At 37.1% G+C, this 21,829-nt stretch overlaps 2 long non-coding RNA genes across 2 annotated transcripts in view; both read left to right on the forward strand.

Moving 5' to 3' along the window:
• Positions 1–1,577: 1,577 nt before the first annotated feature.
• Positions 1,578–21,829, forward strand: part of LOC147654708 (uncharacterized) — a 65,102-nt gene continuing 44,850 nt past the window's right edge. The window contains exon 1 of the long non-coding RNA XR_015282963.1: positions 1,578–1,693. This is a non-coding gene — a long non-coding RNA (uncharacterized LOC147654708). The remainder of the gene's footprint in view (positions 1,694–21,829) is intronic.
• LOC147654709 (uncharacterized) lies at positions 16,585–21,647 on the forward strand. The gene is made up of 3 exons (XR_015282962.1): positions 16,585–16,829; positions 17,878–17,997; positions 20,579–21,647. It is a non-coding gene; the product is annotated as an uncharacterized LOC147654709 (long non-coding RNA).

A 21,829-nucleotide genomic window follows, 5' to 3' on the forward strand; every position in this document is an offset into this window, starting at 1 on the left:
GATTTATTTTTTTTTATAAGGTGTTTTCTACTCTCCTTTAAAAGGGCCAAATGTGAGACATCTATCATGGAGCAGTGGAAATTGTTCCCTTGCTGGTAGCTGTGCTGCTTTGCCTTTGGCAGCTCCTCCTGAAAAATCATTCTGCTGTATTGTTATTTGCTTTCTCTTTAATCATTACCGTGAGGAGGTTTAGTGCATAATAAGAAGACAGTGCAATTGTAAGATCCAGAGATAGTTCTGTTGGATTTCTTTAGTGTTTAAGCATAAGCTCAATTGTATATTTTAGCCATCCACCTTTTCCACTACAATATTTTGAGTTTTGTAATCAGCTCAGCATGTCAATAAATCAAAATAATCAGAATGTAAGATTCAGCAGTAGATCTAAGACAAAAATTGCAAGTAATAACTGAAAGGCTGCAACAGAAATCTTTCTGGGCTAGTGTTTTTAATATCTTTCTAACATGGAAAACTTCCTTGTAAAAAAAAATCAAGCAACAGTATTTATTACGCTAGATTAAAATATATCTTTCAAAACAGAGATAGCCTGTCTTGACATTTAAACTGTGTAATCTTTTCATATTTTGTGCATTTAAAAATGTCTTTTTTAATTATTCATACCACAAACATCCAAAGTAGAGTGTTTTCAATAGTTTTTCTGAACTGCAATATTGGATATGTAATCAGAGAAGGATTTTAGGTCAAACTGATAAATTTTATATTTTTTAACCTAATAGCAAATCTGTTACTGAAACATCCCTACGAGTGATGTAAACCTGTCTGCATGCCTTTTTCATGCAGACAATAGTACAAACACATCCAGATTACAAAGGAATTAATGTTAAGGATTGACAAAAATGTAAAAAAATTATAAACTAATTATAGTTTATAATAGTAACTAATATATATTTTATATAGTAACTAATTATAGTTTATATAGTAACTAATTAGGCAGTTCTTAAGATAGTGCATAATTTTAACCTAAATCAAAACTGACTAAGGTGACTATACAGCTTACACATTCTAAATGAAAAACACAAATCAGATGGAAAATATTTTTCTTAGGGAGGATTCATTCCAATTTTAAGGAAGACTTAAGTGATCTGAAATTTCCAATGGATGAGTTGCTGACATTGATAGAATAGCTGATGCAAATGCTAATTTTATACCAGAGTTCTGAGAACATTTGAGACCTATTATTTTGGAGAATTTTGTACATTAATGATGACATCAGATGGCACTCAGAACACAGGCCTGCTCTTTTCCTGGCTATTTAAAAGAACAAACAACATATATTTAAATTAACTTTAGAATTTCCACTGATTTCAGTGGTACAGGATGAGGCAGCTAGGCTGAAAAAAAATCAGTTGCAATTAAAAGAGTCAGTAAAGCAAGAAAAGGATCATAGGCAAATGGTCTATCATAGCAAGATTCCTTTATAGAAATCTGACTAAAATAGTACAGTGCATACATATGAAAAGTAATTAAGAGATAAGCTACTTGTAAATAACAGGGACTGAGCTTGGAGATTGGCAGAGTCCAGAACTGAGTGATGTATAAATATCCTACCCTTTCTTTGGTGGTGAGAAATGCTGCAGAATAGGGATGGGAAGATCAAGAAAATGACCATCTAATCCATGTTTTCCCAGTTATTAGGTGCTTGATCCCCACAAACAGACTGATGTGGACAGGAAAGGTAAGGTAAATCTTTCACTTCTCATTGTCCAGAAGCCTCAGGCATTGGCAGTGCAGAACCATCTGAGGGCTGAGGGTAGCTCTTTCCCCCTGCCTCTGTCTGCCAGCTGTTTGCTATCCCTGCTGGAAGCTATCATCCCCACAGCAGGGTCAGTGGAAGGAATTGTCTCATTTGCTTCAGCCAGATACAGAGTCAACTACTTTATTTTACAGAGCCTTCAGAAGCAAATTCAACTTAGGAAATGAGTTTTTCACTGACGTGGATGGGAATCGCTAAAAATGTCATCTCGGGGTTCATCTGTGAGGGGGCTTGTTTCCAGCAGAAATGTGATTTAAAAAAACTGCTTAAGGTTCAGAGCATGGGCATAACATAACGTGACTCTTTCTGCAGTGACATTTGATAGTGATCTTACTGGCAGCATCAGTCCCAGCAGGCATGGGCTGTGAAAACCAATGTAAAATGGCAATTTAAAAAACATCCTAAAAATCAAAGCCTTTTCTTTGTGGCTTTTCCAAATCTTTTCAAATCTTATTTCTTTGGAGTTTTTTCCATTGGGAGGGACAAATAACCTTTCACAATATGTAAACCAAAATAGGCACATAAGGTAATAAAACCACTTCAACTGAATAATATACAATCAGGCATCAAATAATGCTGTACTTGCACTAAATTTATTACTTCCATGATTGTTTCTAGGAATATACTATAACAATTATGAATTGTAACCTGTTATTTAGACCTATTAATCACTGCAATTTTCATGTTATTGTGCTACCAATATTCCTGATAATAAATATATATAGCATAATAAATTCCTGATCTTTAAAATGATCATTCAAGAGAAGAATCATGTCTCGAGCATTAATATCTGCATAAGGAATAATATAATTTCATATTTACAAAGACTAGACAGGAGAAAACAAAAAAGGCAAATGAACTACTAGCAAAAACCCATTGTGTGCATGAACCAGAGGAATGATGGGGCTCACAGTTCCTCACTCTAATATTTCCATGTTTTGACAGGCCATTTGTTTTACCTTTTGAGTAGGTTTGGCCAATATTGTTGCAACTGTTTGGCGGTGAAAACATTCCCAGACTTGGGGGGTTTTAATTTTTATTTCTCATTTCTGTTTTTAGAAGTCAAGTAGTTTTTCTTTTTGCTGACCTGCAAAATAAGCATTGTAATTTATAAATTTCAGACACTTTTTAACATTATTTAAACAGCACGTTGAAAACATGGAAAATTTCTAGGCTGTGTTCACTTTATTTCCAGAAAATCCCAGAATCCAAGCCCCTCAATGATCAGGATCTGGCTGCTAAAAGCATAAAAGAGGATACTTGAAGAAAGGTATATTTAAAAGGTTGGGAGAGGAGTTCAGGTGTGCAGTCTCTAATAGAGATTAATATTTTTCCAGGTGTTCTGTGAGGACTGATGCAAAGCAGTAGTCTTCATCCATGCAGAAATCTGCATGGGATCTAGAGATCTGCACTAACAAGTGCTTTTATTGCATTTTCAAAGTTCATGATAATGTCTTTATAAAACAGGAAGATTTTCTCTTTAAGTGAAAAATGGGAAGTTTGTAAAACTACTGAATTTTCCATGTCATGAAATAACTCCTCCAAGCTTTATAATAGTAGCAACAAATCCATACCATGTAATAGGAAGTACCAAACCCTATTTTTCAGTGCCCTCTTAAGTTTTGCTATCTTTAAAAGTTTGCATCAGTGGAAAATGTGACTGACTAAGTGGAATTAGCAGCAGAGTATGCCTAATTCATAATTACCTACTTTGTGCACAGCAACAATTTACAAACCCTCTATTCACTAGCAGTTTGAAAAGAACTTTCAGATGGGATATTTGGTAAATTTCAATTATACTAGAAATGCCTTGAAGGGCCAGTTACATATTGTGGTATTTACACAGACATCAAAGATTTAGTTGTTTAGAGAAGGAAAACTAAGGCCATCTGACTATTCAGAGTATTTAGGAAGAGTTCTGTTTATTTCAACCTAGAATTTTGCCAAGAATAGATGTCCCAGTTACAAAAAGCATTATCCCTTCTGATAACCCAAACTTCTACATTTATTGTGTCCAAAAATTGAAGCCTTATCTTAAAATATTTTTGCTTTTTCTTTTGTCTTCTTTTTATTTTTTTATTTTTTTTGGTAACACACACTACATTGTATAGATTGAACAACATTGAAGAAAATCCTGCACTGTCATTTTTGCTGTAGCTTACATGAACAGAAATTCAAATGTATGGAGTTCAGAACAAGTTCAGGTAGTGTAAACCTTGGAAAATAAATAAGCTTTGATTTTTTCTGCACTGTCTTCATAATTATCTGAGTAATCCATTTTCTAAACTATGTGGATGAGTTGCATCTGAGTTTCAGAAGAATCAGCAGACTGGCTTGGGTTTGCCAGTAAATAAACTGCTAAGTTAATAAGCTGCTAAATCAATGAATTTTTGCCAAAAATAAAAAAAAAAAAACAACAGGGAAAGAAACCTAAGTGAAAATTTAGCCAGCCAGGTGTTAATTATTAATACACAAATATTGCATAAAAAATAGAGCATTTCCTTTGCAAAGTTTTTGGGCAGAAAATCATGTCTTGCCTTTATTCGTGGTCACATACTTTCATCATCATTGCAGCTCAGTAAAGTGAAAGATGGGTCATTACTACTTTTATAGTGGCAGTCTGACCCTAAATCCTTAAAAATTGAGGGAAATGTAAACTGAACAATGAAATAATCAAACTGTGGCCTTTCACAGCATCTGCTTTGTCCTTGCAATTGAATACTAGATACCTCTGTGTGCTTGCTTTTCTAAGGAAAGCATCCTTTCTTAACTAATATGAGCAGTATCTCATAACAAATATGAGTGGGAATTCTGTTGCATTGTTACAAAAATACTAAATAGAAATAAATAGGCTATATCCCATTGTAGGTTAAGGGAAGGGTGCCCTGAATCACACATTCTGAGATATCCAGGCATTTTTGACTAAATGTATAAATGCTGAGTGAATGTATTTCTTGATTCTTGGTAACCGATATGTTAACGTGTTTGTTTCTGTTATCCACGTGTCACACAGTACAGATTTTATTCTTCAGCTGGAGGAATTTCACTTAAGTTGATAAGTATATTTGTTTTCTCAAAAGTCACATCAAGAAGATACTTAACAATTTGAAATGTGCTGTTTCCCTTATTTTGCTTTCAGAATAAATGCTTACTTATGATATCAGGGATTAAACATTGAAAAGAATATAGAACAATTTGGTTCCCTGTGTTCCAGCAAACTGTACTCCTCCATGAGGTTTTCTTATCTTTGGCTGATACAGTGGGAGCTCCCCCTTCATAAATATAAAATTTCCCAGAAAAGGAGTAAGAAAGAGGGAGAAATACAGCCAAAATGATCTACTTTTATTTTAGCTAAATATATTCGGAAAATATTTTGTGGTATTTTCTTGGCCCTAATAAGTCATCCAATACATGTTATTGACACTGAATGTTATCCATAAAGTCATTATAGCTGCACTTTCAATAGAAATACTCAGTTATTGCAGCTGAGGATCAATGGTCAAGATCAATTAGCAGGGAATTAGCATACTAATTAGTACATTAACAGATGCTCTCAGTAGTACTGAACTAGGGGTTCATAACAAAAGGATATGTAAATTGATAGATTGTCTGTATTGTCCCTTTGTTTCTTTTACTCACGCTGGTGTTTGCTCATAGCCATGATGCTACCTGTAGAGTCTGCTGACTTTGTTATTTATTCATGTAACTGCCGTGTCCTTATTTACCTAGTGTGACTATTCTGTTGTTTTGCTCTTCTCTTTTAAATTCACTATATCTTCATGCACTTTCCTCTGAACCGCTTTCCTGTATATTCTTCTTGATCAGCAATGAAAGCACCATACATGAAAAACACAAGGACAACCATATCATGCTTTTGATATGCACTCCACTTAGGAGCTTGCAACACTCCACCCCTTAGGTTTGCAACACGGGCAAAGATTTGGTTTTTTTTTTGCAGATCAGTGAACATAGAAAGGTGTCACTGGGAACTGCATAGCACCAAACAGACTCTTGGATAGATGAAGACCATGACAATTTACCAGAAATAAGTAGGTTATTGCTGCCTCTTCCATCAGTGATATTTCTGGCAAGTCATTTCAACGTTTTTCACTGTGGTTTCTTCACAAATTCAGTGAAATACAGTCTTTGAAGAACTCTGTTGTCAATGGAGTTGGCAAATTAAATCTTCAGAAAGATTTAATATCAATTTAATAATAAAAAAAAGTGAGATAACATTAACACTATCTTTTCATGTCAAGACTCAGAAATGTTGGTATTTGAAATGACAAGGCAAATTCTATAGCACTAACTCCAAATGAGGAAACAGCTAGTTTCATAAGGAGTTCCAGACTGCCTCAGCATTCTTTCTGTTCATCAATTTCCCATCTATCCCACAGATGAATGAAGAAAAGAGATTTCAGAATCACAAAATAATTATGGTCAAAAAAGACCTCCAAAATCATGGAGACCAAACACTGCCATATCAGCTATAGCACTAATTGCCGTTTCCATTTGTTTCTTGACTATGTTCAGGGATGGTGACTCCAGCACTTCCACAGTCAGTTCATACCAATGCTTGGCCATCCTTTCGGTGAATAAATTCCTCCTGATGTCCAACCTAAACCTCTCCTGGTGCAGCTCAAAGCCGTTTCCTCTCATTCTGTTACTTCTTGCCTGGGAGGAGAGGCTGACCTCCAACTGGCTACAACCTCCTTTCAGAGTTGTAGAGAGTGATAACCTGTCCTCAGAGCTTCCTTTTCTCCAGCATAAACATCCCCAGCTCCCTCAGCTGTTCCTCACTTGTGATCCAGACCCCTTGCCAGTTCTGTTGCCCTTCTCTAGACTCACTCCAGCACCCCAAAGTCCTTCTTGTAGAGAAGGGCCCAGACCTGGTCACAGAACTCGAGCTGTGGCCTCAACACTACCAAGTACAGAGGGACAATCACTGCCTGGTCCCGCTGGCCACACTGTAGCTGACACGGGCCAGGATGCCATTGGCTTTCTTGGCCACCTGGGCACATGGTGGGTCATGTTAAACTGTCTGTCCATCAGCACCCCAGGTCCCTTTCTGCCTGGCCGCTGTCCAGCCACTCTGTCCCCGGCCTGTAGCACTCCATGAGCGTGTTCTGACCAAAGTACAGGACTTGGCACATGGCCTTCCTGAACCTTGTACAAATAGTCTTGGTCCATGGATCCAGCCTGCCCAGATCCCTCTGCAAAGCCTTACTGACCTCCAGCAGATCAACACTCCTAACTAGGTGTTTGTGAACTTACTGAGAGTGTACTTGGTCTCCTCATCCAGATCAACAATAAAGAAAATTGAACAGGACTCATCCCAGTGTTGAGCCCTGGAAAATCCCGCTAGTGACCAGCTGGGTGCAGCACCGTTCACCACCATGAATTTTTACCCATGTGTTCCTAAACTAATCCTAGGAGCTGTAGATTTTAATCCTAAAATAAAGAAAGATGGCATCTTCTAGATTAATAGATTTTTAAGGCAATAAAACCAATGAAAGAATTCTTCCTAGTGTTTTTGTATTAAGATCATAAATTCTGTTTGAACTAAAAGTGCAGCTTGCAGTAACTCTTGAAACTCTGTCCATATTTAAACAGCTTATATAACAAATAAATCCCTATATCCTGAAATAAACCTCACAAGTCAGAGTTCCAGAAAGGAAAGGACTCAGTAAGGAGTGAGAAAGTAAAGAAACTTAAGATAAAAATGTATGGGTAAGATCTAATTGCAAAAATATTACAGTAATGAAGCTATAAAATTCTGTCTTCTGAGACAGGAACAGAGTTGAATTCATCTGTTAACGAACCTAAATAAACTGTGAAATTCTTCATGTCATAAAATTCTAAGGGTCTACACAATTTCATTGTCTCACCCACTACTGGTCAATCTTTGTGCAGTCTTTCTGATTTTCCTAATATACATCTTGGAAACTTTTTAGAAGTTAAGTTAAACAGCTAAGAATCTTGAGGAATTAATATAGGGTCATTGATAAAAAATAGGATGAAATTCCAGCTTTCAGCGTAATTGAATTCCACTGAAAATGCTCTGAGATTTTAAAGTGTCTCATTATTCTGCTGTGTCATTTTTGTTTGTTTTTCCTCTTCTGAGCTTTTGCCAGGTCCTGAAGCAGAACAAGCTTTTGTGGAACATAGCTTATGTTTATGACATATTTTATAAGGTGTAGTGAAGTGCATTGTAATAATTTGATTTGTCAAGTGAAAACTTTCAAAGTGTGTTATTCTTGCTTGTTATTTCAAGTTCTGCAATTTAGACCATATGTGACCTAATAGCAGGGATTTGAGCATAAATATCCACATACTGTAGCCTATTTCTAATTAGTTTTGAGATGTGTTGAAATGTTAAAGAAAATCACTGTGCCCTTCAGAGATATAAACCAGGAAGCATTGTTTGCAAAGGCAAATACCCAGCTTGCCAAAAACAAACAAACAAACAAAAGCCACAACCACAAAATAAAACAAACAAATAAAAGGCCAAAAACCAAAAACACCAGAAAAATCCCCCAACAAAAACAAAAACCCAAAACCAACAAAACACAAAAACAAAAAAACAAAGAAACCCAAAACCAACAAAAAATGAAAAAGCAAAAAAACCCCAAAACCTTCAAGAAACCAAACAAACAAAAAAAAAACCCCAAATCAAACAAAACAACAACAATCAAATAAATGGAGATTCCACCTCTACCAGCAACAGCTATCCTTTCTATATATAGATATGGTGAAGAATTTTCCAAAAGATGAGGCTTTCATGTCTGAAGGAATGGCATTTAAATGCTAGAGGAAAAGAATCCTCTAAAAAGTATGTTGATCAACAGCACATGAACAGTTCCAGAAAATGATATTTAGAACCATGGATTTGCATAGCTGGAGACATGTTAAAGATACCAATACTCTGACCACAGATGAATATATGTTCTGAAAGAGAAACTTGCTCTCCAGTAAGACTTTTCTATTCTACTTTGGGATTGGAATGTTCTGTATTAAGCACATCTCTAGAGGCATACATAAAGTGTTTGGGTTTTTTCAGCTGAATTTGGGATAGAAAACTAATTCTTAGATTGGCTTGAACATCTTAGGTTGTAACAATATCATGTTCCCTGACAATCCTCTTGGATGCCTCTACACACCTATGAACATTCCAGTCTTTACTTAGTTTCCTTTCATCCTTTGGAATTAATATGCTTCCTATTGAAAACCTGAAGAATTAAAGATAAAACAAAATGGAAATGAAACAGTTTTATACTAAACCTTTGGTGGGTTTTGCTGTTGGAGAGAAGTGGCAATTAGGTATGAGAAGTTGTGGCTCTCAGAGACCTCTCCTGACTGAATTCTATAGTTGTGGACTAGTTTGTTTGAAATTTGATTTTCTCAGAGGTCCTGAAATCTGGGTGGTTTCCAGGCTAGATAAAGTTTTTGTCATTCTCCTCTCCCAAAGACAAGATTAAAATGGCTTCCTCGAGACTACTACAAGGCTTGAAGAAAAACCAAACCATAGATATATTCTTGCATATGAAGCCTAATTCCTAGGATATTATGTAAGAAAGATAATCTGACTGATAACATGACAGTATTAATTACAAAAATGAGAGTCACAAACTAGGTAAAATCACAGATGATAATTAGGGGCTCTGAGCACAGGAAAGTCCAGTATAACACTGAATCAGATGGATGGGCTGTGCCAAGGAGCAGAATTCCATAGGTTCCTCTGTGCTCAGTATTTCTTATCAGACAGCTCTAGACCCCTCACAGTTCACCGTGAATTTGTCTTTTTGAGGCAGATTTGTGGGATGGAGATGACCCATTTTGGAACATCCTACGGTGTTCTTTGGTCTGAGTTCCTGACATGGATTTGTGAAAAAAGTTTTGAAGTGATCACAAGTATTAGTGATATAGATTATGCTATTAACATCACTTCTTCTCTCTCTCGAGATGCTATTCAGAATTTTTAAAACTAATATGTAGCATAGATAGGTCAGAAGATGAAAACTTAATTTCCATTAAGTTTTTCTGAAACAATGGATTTAAGCAGTTTTTCTCAGTAGGATAAATTTGTATTTCTTTTATGTAATATTATATCTTACAAATATTTTATAATGTACAGGTTCTATAAATACAGTAGGAACTGGAAAACAACAAGCAGCATCTTTTCTCAAAATTCCAAGCCTTTTTTAATACAATTCAGTGCCTGACTCAGAATAGTTTCCACTGAGCTTTTTTTAATGACTAAATTTATAGTATTCCTTTCAGTGCTCCTTTGCATTTTCTCTACCTTTTCTTTTTTTTTATTTTTTTTTTTTTATTCCTACCTTTCTCAAAACCTCATGGAACTGGAAATGAGCAATTATATGCTACTATAGTAATTTAGTTAATATTCATTCTTAAACTAAGCTGCAGCAATCATAATGGATTTATTCTGTTATTGTTATTCAAATAATTTTTATGTTGTTAACCCAACAATCAAAGCCAGTTTTGTGTCTTAAGGTTAACAAGAATGACCATGTAAGACTGCAGCTCACAGGAATCTCTGTAATGCATTATGATGATATTTACTTTTTCTTGATTTATCTCTTGGTTTCCTGTCATTTGCCCCTGCAAGGCTGGCAGCAAATATGGTGAAATTACAGTGCAATACAAAACTAGAGGTGAAGTGTGAAACAACAGTTTTTCAGTTAGTTAAACTGGTAGAATTTTCATTGAAAAATTTACATTTTTTATCTTGATTTTTCAGTCAATTTTTTGAGGTAAAAATAATTACATTGTATGACCTGAAATACAGAAGAGTTAATGCAGTAAACAACACAGCAAAGCAAGCTTTTTCAAAAACTCTTAACTAGGTCTTTTATTGGGCTATGGGTAGTAATAATTTTACTGTGGAAACAGCTGACTTAGCAGTTGCAAAATACATTCACACATTCTTTTTCTTGAAATGAGCTAGGTGGCCAGAATGCTTTTTGTATGTTTCTCTTAAGCTTGCCCAATGTCTGGCCTCAGCCTAATAAAACAGGCAAAAACAATAGTGAAAACAGGAATGAAACACAGGGTGATTGAATTAACAGATGGAGAGTCTCTAAACTTCCTCTCTGTAGCATGAAGTAGGGAAATAAAAAGTTAAATGCAAAATGGAAACAAAAGAGGACTGGAAAAAATTCTGCCCATTTAATGAAGGAATGAAGACTTTCCTTAAAAATATTGCACAAGACTTTTGAGCAGACGACTTGCTTTTTCTCTCTGGAGGCTATTCTGAAGTGGAATCTCATGAAATTTTAATTGGATGCATCATTTTCTCAAAATGCAAAGGGTTTTTTGGTTTTAATTTCTAAACTTTAAACCAAACTATCATCACAGCTCACAAGGCAAAAGTGGTTCTCCACTTTAAAAATATTATGTTAAAATATTGAAGTGCTACTCTGGCTATTATTTTAACTGTGTGGGCCACTGAAATATTTTGTAATAAAATTATGATGGTTATATCTGTTCAGTTGAATAAACAGTGCCAGGAAACACTCACAGTTACTGATTGTCTATATAACTAAATTATGAGAAAGGTTCATGGTGCGTTTTTGATCCACAATAGCTAGTTCACTTTCTGACAGCTCCTGGTGAGGCTCAGAGACTAGACAGACCAAGGATCATTCCAAACAGGTTGTTTGTGTCCAGCTGTATGATTTCTCATAGGCAGTTTTGGACACGGGCGATTGAATGCCAGCTGGCCTCATTGCCAAAAGAACAATCCCAAGCATCTTTAATTTACTGCTGTTGACACAGTAATTCTGTCTATCCCATACTTTTTGCCTATGAGATGAGTCCAAGACCGGCTGTTACTGCAAAGATGATGGAAAGCGGCAGTTTCACAGATTTGCCTTCTTGCCTTCATCCAGGTCCCTCTAAGAAGTGGAGTTTTCTGCCTCTCTTCACACCAGTCTTGATATTTCACAGCTTTCCCACTTCAGGACTGAAGTTTGATTAAAAATGGTTTGAAATTGCTTATTTGTGGCTAACAGTCTCTACAATGCAATGCTACAACAATTTCCTTCTTGGAGAATACTGCAAGTGTTCTTTGTATTGCACCAGCAATCTCCTTTAAATATAAAGCTCTGTTAAGAAATGGACAAAATGTTCAAATGTAATGCACATTCACAAAACAACAGTCTGCACATTTGTTGACAATCAGTCAGTTTTGCGTGTTCAGACACAAACTGAGTGAAAAACTCACATCATCTCTTCAGAGCTGCAGTAACACCAGAGGTGCTGGATGTCATCTTTTAGCAAGGAACATTGGGATGCATTGCTGTTTCTGGTTTTCCCTCCTCCTTACTGAAGTTTGCAGCTTCTTGCTCAAGTGAAGAGCAAGAAAAGGAGGAACCTTTTTCATAAAACTCAGGCTGCCGAGTTCCCTTACCATGAACTTTCTACAAGCAAGGGTATGTGTTCAACATTATTTTACCAGTTACCTAGCCAGGACAAAACTACTTCTTTGAGCAGCCTTTGTGGGTTTTAATTATGACCCTGTGTCTAGACCTTCTCTCCCTGCTCCCAGCTAACCATGGAGAAAACACATTTGGGCATATGGATGGATATTTATCACCCAATATTCCACTATTTCAAGGCCATAAGGATGTGTGCTGAGTTCAGTTCAAATATCTCTGCAAACAAAACTTTTCAAGAGAAAGAAAAACCCAAACATATTCAATTAAGCCTAGTAATGCTTCCCTAAAATATTTCGTAAATGCTTCACAAAGGCAAAGTTTGGAGAATTTTGTATTATTTTCAGCACTCAGTAACCAAAAGGAAGAGATGAAAACTATATTCAGTATTTTTAAACTGAAATGAATAAAGTACTAAGAGATTAAGTGTAGAGAACAGTTTAAGTGTAGGATGAAGTACATGAGCTTCTCCATTTTGAATACCTACAATTTTTGACATAATTTTTATCAGAACTGAATTTTTAGTAAAATATTAAAATATTACTTTAAAAGTTCATTATGTCTTAGACACTCCTGGAAAGATGGGGAATCAGATAGGGGTTTTGAAAAGCATATGAAAAATAAAATTTTGTTTGGAGCAAAAAAGAAAATTAAAGTATATTACAGAAAATTTAAAATTGCTTTTGGTGCCCTTAGAGGTATTCATATTTGCTAAGAACTATATTTCTTTCAAATAAGTTTTGAGCGTATAGGATGAGACGGATGATGGAGGAATGATTTCTTATATGTTTTGTTGCTTATAATTCATTCTAGGCTAACATAAGATGTTTTTGTAGTTTAAGTACAGATTTTCTTAAAAAACCAAAATATCTACTTGTATATCTAAAAGGAATCTGGCTTGTGGCAGAATCCTGATAGTGTGGTAGAAAGAAGTTAATTTACACTTCAAGATAGCAACTATGCCTAGGAAAAATATAGACTGAAAACAAATGCTGAAATATCTGTAGCTATCAACAAGGAATACATTAAAAAAACCCCAAACACCTCAAATAAAATTAGTTGTAGAAGGGCTATAATGCAGTAATGTAGGATATCTGGCAAGCTATAAAGTTAGTGAAAGGGAAGTTGTATTATTACTTAAAAAATAAAAAAAACTTGGAATAAAGACTATATGGTTAGACTAGGGGTTTTGAAACAGCACCTTGTGTATATCATAGTTACAATTTCATGCACTGAGGCTGCTTTCATATGTAAATAGGATAATAAAAGCAAACTCTCATAGGAAAAAATTATAATATCTGTCACCAGGTCCCCAAAATGCCTTGGCTTGTATAGTGGTGATGGTTTTAACTTTGAATGTCAAAGATTATTTTAGTTAGGGGTCTTGCTACTATTTACATTATCATATGTGTGTGTGTGTGTAGGCCCAGCTTTCCTTGACAGAAAACTTGCACAGCTGAAGCAAGTAAGTGAGCCAGCACAAGGGAACACCACCTTTGTACCTGTCCTTCTTCATATATTTCTGTTTGTAGTCGAGTGTAGTTCCTCACTCTGCCCATTACAAGTCAACATAAACAATCAGAGACTGAAGTGTATTTTTATCAGTTACACTGAATCTAATGTAAAAGCCTCTCTTGCTCCCAGTCTTCACATTTCACTTGCAAACTAAAGTTGATTAAAACTTGAAGTATCTGTTTCTCTTTCTGCAAGCTGTGATGCATTATTTTGCAAGGTAGTATGACATATTTTTATATAACTTTATATAATTAAGATATTTTTATTTGCTTATATTTGCAAGGTAGTATAAGGTGGTAGTATAACTACCACTTCTATACCTTCTTAATGTAATATAGAGGAATGAACTATATCACCCGAAGGTCAGCACAATTTTGCAAATTATGAAAGGACACAACATGCGATGAACGAGAATGTCACCAAACCAAATAAGTAATATAAAGTGCTACTGGTTAGATTACAAGCTTTAAATATGTCTCCACACAGTTACACATAAGAAGTAGGCTCTTTTCATACATTTTGTGGATATGGTCCACTTGGACTTCAGCAGAACCTATGACACCCATAGCATACGCCTGGAAAAGCTGGCAGTCCATGGATCGGACAGGTCCACTCTTTGCTGGGTTAAGAAATGGCTGGATGGCTGGGCACAGAGACTGGGGTCGTATTCAGGTGGCCAGTCATTAGTGGTGACCCCCAGGGACCTGTGCTGAGCCCAGTCCTGTTTAATGTCCTTATTGATGATCTGGATGAGGAGATTGAGTTTACCATTAAGAAATCTGCAGATGACACCAAGCTGGGGGAGAGTTTTGATCTGCTGGTGGGTAGAAGGGCTCAGCAGAGGGACCAGGACAGGCTGCATGGATGGGCCCAATCCAAGGATATGAGGTTCAACAAGACCAAGTGTCAGGTCCTGCACTTTGGCCACAACAAACCCCTGCAGTGCTACAGGCTGGGGACACAGTGACTGGACAGTGGCCATGCAGGAAGGGACCTGGGAGTGCTGATGGACAGCCAGCTGAATGTGAGCCAGCATGTGCCCAGGTGGCCAAGAAGGCCAATGGCATCCTGGCCTCTGCCAGCAACAATGTGGCCAGCAATAGTGTCACCGGGACAGTGATTATCTCTGTCCTCAGCACTGGTGAGGCTGCACCTCAAATCCTGTGTCCAGTTCTGGGCCCTGCAATTCAAGGCTGCAGAGATGCTGAAGATGCTCTGAGTGTGTCCAGAGAAAGGCAACAAGGCTGCTGAAGGGTCTGGAGTACAAGTCCTATGAGGAGCAGCTGAGGGAGCTGGGGGTGTTTATGCTAGAAAAAAGGAGGCTCAGAGGAGACCTTATCACTCTTTACAATTTTCTGAAAGGAGGCTGTAGCCAGGTGAGGGTCACTCTCCTCTCCCAGACAACCAGCAGTAGAACAAGAAGACACAATCTCAAGCTGCACAAAGGGATGTTTAGGTTGGACATAAGGAAGAAGTTCCTCAGAGAGAGGGTGATTGGGCCTTGGAATGGCTGCCCAGGGAGAAGGTGAAGTCACTGTCCCTGAAGGTGTTCAAAAAACCCCCCTAAATCTGGCACTCAGTGCCATAGGCTAGTTGACAAGGTGGTGATAGGTCATAGGTTGGACTTGATGGTCTCAAAGGTCTTTTCCAACCTAGCTGATTCTGTGATTCTTCAATAGGTACACTTACCACTGGAAAATGGAATTGAATGTCTAAAACCTTGACTGGGAAAGCCAATAAAGTCAGACACATATTTCTGCCTAGCACTGCAAGATTAGGGGAGGGGGCCAATACTTACAATAACTGCTAAGGTTTTGATTAAATTAATGAAGAACAAATATGTCTGACACAGTAGTGAGTGATGCCAGAAGAACTAGGATGTTGCTAACAAAAAAAAAGTAGGTAAAGCCAAATAAAGAAACACATCAGTAAATGTACCTGGAGTTCTGAATCACTGACCTCATTTCCAAACAATGACCATACCACTGTTTGTGTTTCTGATGGAACTGGTGACTGCAGACAAGGAAGGTCTCAGAGGCAGGGTTTAGTTTAAATTCTAGGCTTATGTTTTATTCATGCCGTCATGCCCTTCTTAATCCTTTTCTAGATCAGGTCCTTGTCATGATCATCCTGAGCCGTTCATTTTCCCTTCCTTAGCACAGAAACTGAGATCTGGAGGAAAGAGTGAGAAGAGTCCCCCATAAAACAATGCCTTAGATAACAAAAGTAGGAGAAAGTTAGAGCACACACCTGAATTGAGGTTTCCCAGATGGGAAGCATTATTGGAAGTTAGACACAGGTGTCTTACATTACAAACAAAAGGCCAAAGAGTCTGATTATAGTCTGGAATACCCTGAGTCATCTGCCCTACTTAAATCCAGAAAAAAGTCCACTGCAAATACCCATAATCTTGTAAGGATTTAAACCTAACAATAACAACTATTTTTGCAATAGAATTGACTTTTGTCCTAGAATCCACTGCTAGATTTAAAAGGAAATTAATATTGAAACTGAGTGCTCTTAACAGAGGACATACCTCCAGCTTCACACTAGAAATTGATTGTTTTAAGTCCCCAGAAAAAGCTTCCAAAATTATTAATGCATGTGATTGCAAGGGAGAGTAAAATTCTGTTAGTGGGAACCTCCACTCCCACATGACTTAGAAGATTGTCTTGCTTAGTTTATTTGGCTTTATTGCTTGTTTCAACAAATTAATGAAAGCACTGACTTCATTACTGTGGTTCTTTTAATTTGGCCACCTTGGTTGTGTTGAAATTCTGATGCAAACTCCTTAGGAAAGATTACCAGCTTGTTAAAGCTGGCCACACTGTCACATGGTTCAGACTTCAAATGAAGTAATCACTTAGGCTGTGCTTTTCCCTGTCTGCTGCTGTTGAGTCAGGAAGAAAGGCTAGCACTAAATTCACAGATTCCCTTCTTGCTTCTTGGGCTGTTCAGGACCAAAAAATATTTTATTAGACTGTTTTTGCAATAAGAAGTCAGGAAGTGATCTAAGAAAATGTTTAAGTACAGTTTTTGTTTCTGACACCTGATTGCTGGTCCTTAGAAGTGATACACATAAAAAGGCAAGTATGTGCTGAAAGGTTTTGTTCAGGCCTCTCTACCCATGCTGTCCATGATGAGTTTTAATTTGACACTGGGACTACTTCTCTCTACAGAAAAGGATCCAAGAGCCAGGATGTGATACCCTGGAGAGGAGACACCCTGAATCCTCTTTTTCACTGCTTATGTTGGACTCACTAGTATAATTGAATTGAGACTCTATGATAAATGGTGCTGTAGTAGAATTGTTAATGTATTACAGAACTGTCTTGATCAGCTCAGTAGGAGAGCTGATGCATTAGAATTTGCCAGTGAGGAAGGAAAAGCTTTAAATATATTTAAATATATTTGCAAATATGTTTTTAATTATGTGTCATAGCTTCCATCTTTTCCTTTTCTGGGTAGTTTGCACCTGTTGGTGTTGGCAATCCAATTGTGTAAATCTCATTACACAGACTAAATTACTCCAACACTCTGAAGCTCAAATTTCTCTGTTGATAGGTCCAAAGAGAAAAATTCTGGAAGCCAAGAGTGAAATGTCCCCCCCTTTTCCATGGCAGAAACACACAGCACCTGCATTACCCAGGAGCTTTTCCTTCAAGCTGGTAACTCTTCCCTGAACAATCTGCAAGTGTTATCTCAGTACATATCAGAGCAGGCTTTTGCAGGTGACTTCCAGACCATTCCTCCATCAGAGCATATTCCAGCCTCTCCACGGAAGCAGCACCTTCTGTGACAAATGGGCTGGAAGCTGACGCTGTGTTCTTACTTCAGTCTGGCTCCTGCATATCTGAAAATAAAATGGTCCAAGTCTAGAGTGTCTGCCAGGCCCATTTACACATTAGAGTGTGCTTCTCCTCTATCAGTTTCATCACACAACTGTGGACCCCTTAGGGTATAGCAAAACAAAATTCCTGCTGGAGTGAGCTCAGCTTGCATGGCAACATACTCCGATCAGAAACCATATAAGAAGAGTTTGTTGTCGCTCTGTTTTTTTTCTTTTAGCTTTTGCTTACACATATGTTTGCTTTCCCTGCTTCCCTTTTTTTATTTGCCTGCTGTTTCTCACAGTTATGACAAAGAGCAGGAGAAGGCATGACTCCCAGGAGCAGAGGACAACCAGCAGTCTAGAATAGAGTCAAGGATGTGGAAATGGAGCCCTTAAGATGACAGCAAAAGCCCCCTAAGGCAGTAAGTATTTTGGGTGTAGCAGTACCCTGTTAGGATGTTTAAACAGTACATAGCATTTATATCCAGTCTTGGCCTAAACTTTTGCATGCATAGATTGAATCAGGAAACTTGTCTCAAAAGTGGAATCCCCTAGTGGAAGTTTGAAAGGACTCAGGCTTGGGTTTTGGAAAAGACTAAATGGAAGATTAAAATCCAGCTTGGATTTCCTGAATGCCTATACTCAGGTTAGTACTTGGATGCAGCAATATTTTTTCAGTGCAAAAAAAAATATAATTGTGGAAGCTCCAGTCTCAGGTACATTTGGGTAGGGACTTCTCAGTATAAATAAAGAACCCTGTTCCATTTCAATATTGCAGATGGAACAAGAGAATTTATTATATTATCATCTCTATTACACATCATATTCATAAGTTTTTTAAAGCAATAGGAACATGAGAAAGTCCTCCAGGAAGGAATTTTTTGCATCATAGCTAAATGATGTGAGAAGATTTCAGAGATGCCAAGAGGCCCTTCTTTCTTTGTTCATATGAATGCTCAGTGGTAGACACATACTCTGCCAAACTAAATGACCTTTAAGTAAACTAAGAAAATAACATTAGCAAGGGAACAAAAGTCTTGCAGACAGCTGATATCTGTGAAGATACACACAGAAAAGTCTTTATATTTTTAAAAACACGCTCTTTGGCTGAGAAATGTCCACAAGGTTCTGTGTGTGTAAAACATCTGAATAAGTTGAGCAGAAATGACTGTGAATTCTTTATCTATGAAAATGTTTTTTGCTGAACACTTAAATGTGAGAAGGTTTTGTAGAAGCTCCTTTCTGCTTGAAAAAGATACCACAAGGTGGAACCTTCTGAAGAAAGTACCTAGCATCTATATTAAAAAAAAAAATAAATTAGCCATTTAAAAAATGCCTTGTCTGGAGCATGTAGTGGATATGACTGAAAAGTGAAACAGGATCTAAGCAATAAGATGGGGAGGCATAATATAATATTTGGCATTTATAAATATGCAATCCATGGTTAAAAATATTTATATATTTGCATTTGTGAAAAGCACTATAGGAAAAAAACATATATATAAATGATTAATGGAAGCAGGGAAAAACAGAGAAACAGAGAAAAACAAGAGCCACTGTCTGGAAGGAAAATGTGGAAGAAAATATCCAATATAATCTCAGGTTCCTATCAGTCACACTGACCCTTTCACAACCTTCTAAATTATGTCAGCCTTTAAAAATTGACTGCTTCACTTTCTAGGTAAGTCAGTGATATTCGAGTTCACTGAACACAATACCTTTATAATAGCCATTAATTTTCATGGAAAAGAATACTCTATGTGCTTTGGAATACATGGCATTCATTTTCCTCTAAAATCTCATGTTTTTTCCCAGTAATTACCATCTGTTTCTAATTTCTAACATTCTGTGTCGGTGGCAAAGACCATTCAAGCTTCTGTATACAATATGAGCTAAGATATATATTTTATATAGTTAGGCCATTTTTCTAAAAGCAATAAATAAAATTTAGTAGATTATAATGTACATCCACTGATGCCAGTTGAAACAAAAGTAGGAACTTGAGACCATTTACAGGTCTTGCTGGGAGCAGCCTGAACATTCTGCTTGCACGTATGCCAAGACTAGAAAAAGTCCTTACAGAGTCAACTTTTGTTGTAAGAACAAAAGAAGACAGAATGCCAATATATCAATACATTTTTCAAACACGGGCAATTATTTTAAAGTAAATAGCATCCTTGTTTAAAGGGGCCAAGTTATATTTTGCTCCTGCAAGAAAAGATTGGATTGTTTTCCTTATGAGGAAAACAAGATTTTGCACTTTGGTCTTTGAATCCACTTAGGCACTTTTGGAATCTCCAACTTAAATCATATTGTTAAAGAATCACATAGCAGTTTTGGGATAGAGGCTTCTTTCTTCCCTGGCTTTGATTTAAACTGTTACAGAAATCACAATTTTCCAGGTTATTTAGAAGAATGAAATAGCTTGACCAGCAGGTGTTTTTTATTCCAAAGTTCCTTGTCCCACTTAGAGATTTTGTTTTAACACCAAATATAAAGAAATAGTGTGCCCTTATAACCTACATGCCATTCAGCTTAAAAGTAATGACATCTCTAATGACATATTAAGTAAAGATTTGAGGAAAAAACCCAAAGAGCTGTTTGCATGTCTGCAGATTCTATAAGAGATTCTAACAGCAAAAGACATTTCAAGCATATGAATGCTGGTTTTTCAGAGGAGTAGGTGAAAGGATTTCTCCCTTGAAGACAGGCGGCAAATACTTCCGAAAAACCCTGCCTGTTCCTCTATCAAATGTACCAAGAACCTGTGTCACTTTGTCATGTCAGGTACTCAAAATGGAATAATAAATGGAAACAATCCAATGATGAATTTCCCAGTTGGCTCAGTTGAGCCTGTTTAATACAGGTATCTCACAACATCTACAATCTGTTCTTCACACATACTCATGAAAAATAAAAAAAAGTAAAGAAAGGACAAGACAATGTCATATCTTCAAATGAAAACATTAGACTTGTTCTGACAGGTCGATTCATTTTACACAGGCCTAGAATGCCACAGCTGCTCCTTTTTGCTATGCTGATGGACCTGGATGTGCCTCTGCCTCCCATGAAGAAAAGAGTTCCAAGGACCTTCTGCAGGGTCCTCTCTGGCAGCACTTCCCAGTGCTCAGGAGCACTAAAATATTGCTCTTTGGATGAGGGCAGCAATGAGTAGGATGGATAATATGCATGGGTTAGGAGATAATAGGGGTTTGCCAGCACACATATTTCACTTATTTGTCCCAGCTTGAGAATGAGAGTATTTTCTTAACCTGATGCCAAGATATCAGCTTATCTTGGGTTTCCTTTGAGTTGGGATCTCTATAATATATCTTTGGAGAAATACAATTGTAGATAAAAGAGTTGTTTGTTTTGTCCTTTTAATTACTGACTATGAATACATCAAGAGATTAAATAATGTGGAAAGGGAAAGGATATCTACATTAAAGAACAATGTTGGCACAGGAGCTATTATGCATAATCCAGCCAGGAATTTGGTCTGGAAACCATAATAATTCAAATAATCAAAGCAATCCTGTTCTGTAATTACTTTCCTGAGGCTGTAGCATGGACTAGAAATCTAACTAATTTTAAGATACATTTATGAACAGGATTAGATGAAGTGGTTTAGGTAGCAGGGGACTTGAATCAATGACGTAAGAAGTACTTTCCAGTGCTGGATCACAAGATCGTAAATTAAACTACTGTTCTGCTTCTCCCCTTCAAGTAGCAGCATGGAGCAAAGAATTTTCATGTCTCTATGGTCACTTCTCTGTTACTCAATATGTTATGAGATTGAGTTATCTTGGATAATGATAGTGGAACACGATGGCCAGATTGAGTCTGAATCTGGCAGAAACTTCTGTGTTGAACCTCCTGTATCCATATTCCAAGCAAATAAATTCTGACAGACCAGAACTGAGACCTGGAGCTCCTGGCTGCTGATGTTGGGCTCCTGAATATTCCAGGTTGCACAGAAGTTTGATGTAGGCAAAACACTTAATGGTGTGAAACCACTACCCCATTTTATGCACTATCATGTTTAAAAACACTGGGGAGCTGGGTGCAGAGACCTAGGCAGCTCTGCAGGGCTGACCTTCTTAGCTTTGGCTTAATGCCTGTCATGCCAGATACTGGTAACTGAATAAGCAACAACCCAGTTGTGCCTGTCTTTCCCTCTTCCAGCTCAGAATTTGAGGAGCTTTTTGTAGCCTGAAGCAGAGCTGGAATTGACCTGCTGTGTGCAGCTACTTG

The sequence above is a fragment of the Cyanistes caeruleus genome, chromosome 2 (genome assembly GCF_971803275.1).
Source record: "Cyanistes caeruleus chromosome 2, bCyaCae1.hap1.1, whole genome shotgun sequence".
NCBI classification, from domain to species: Eukaryota; Metazoa; Chordata; class Aves; order Passeriformes; family Paridae; genus Cyanistes; species Cyanistes caeruleus.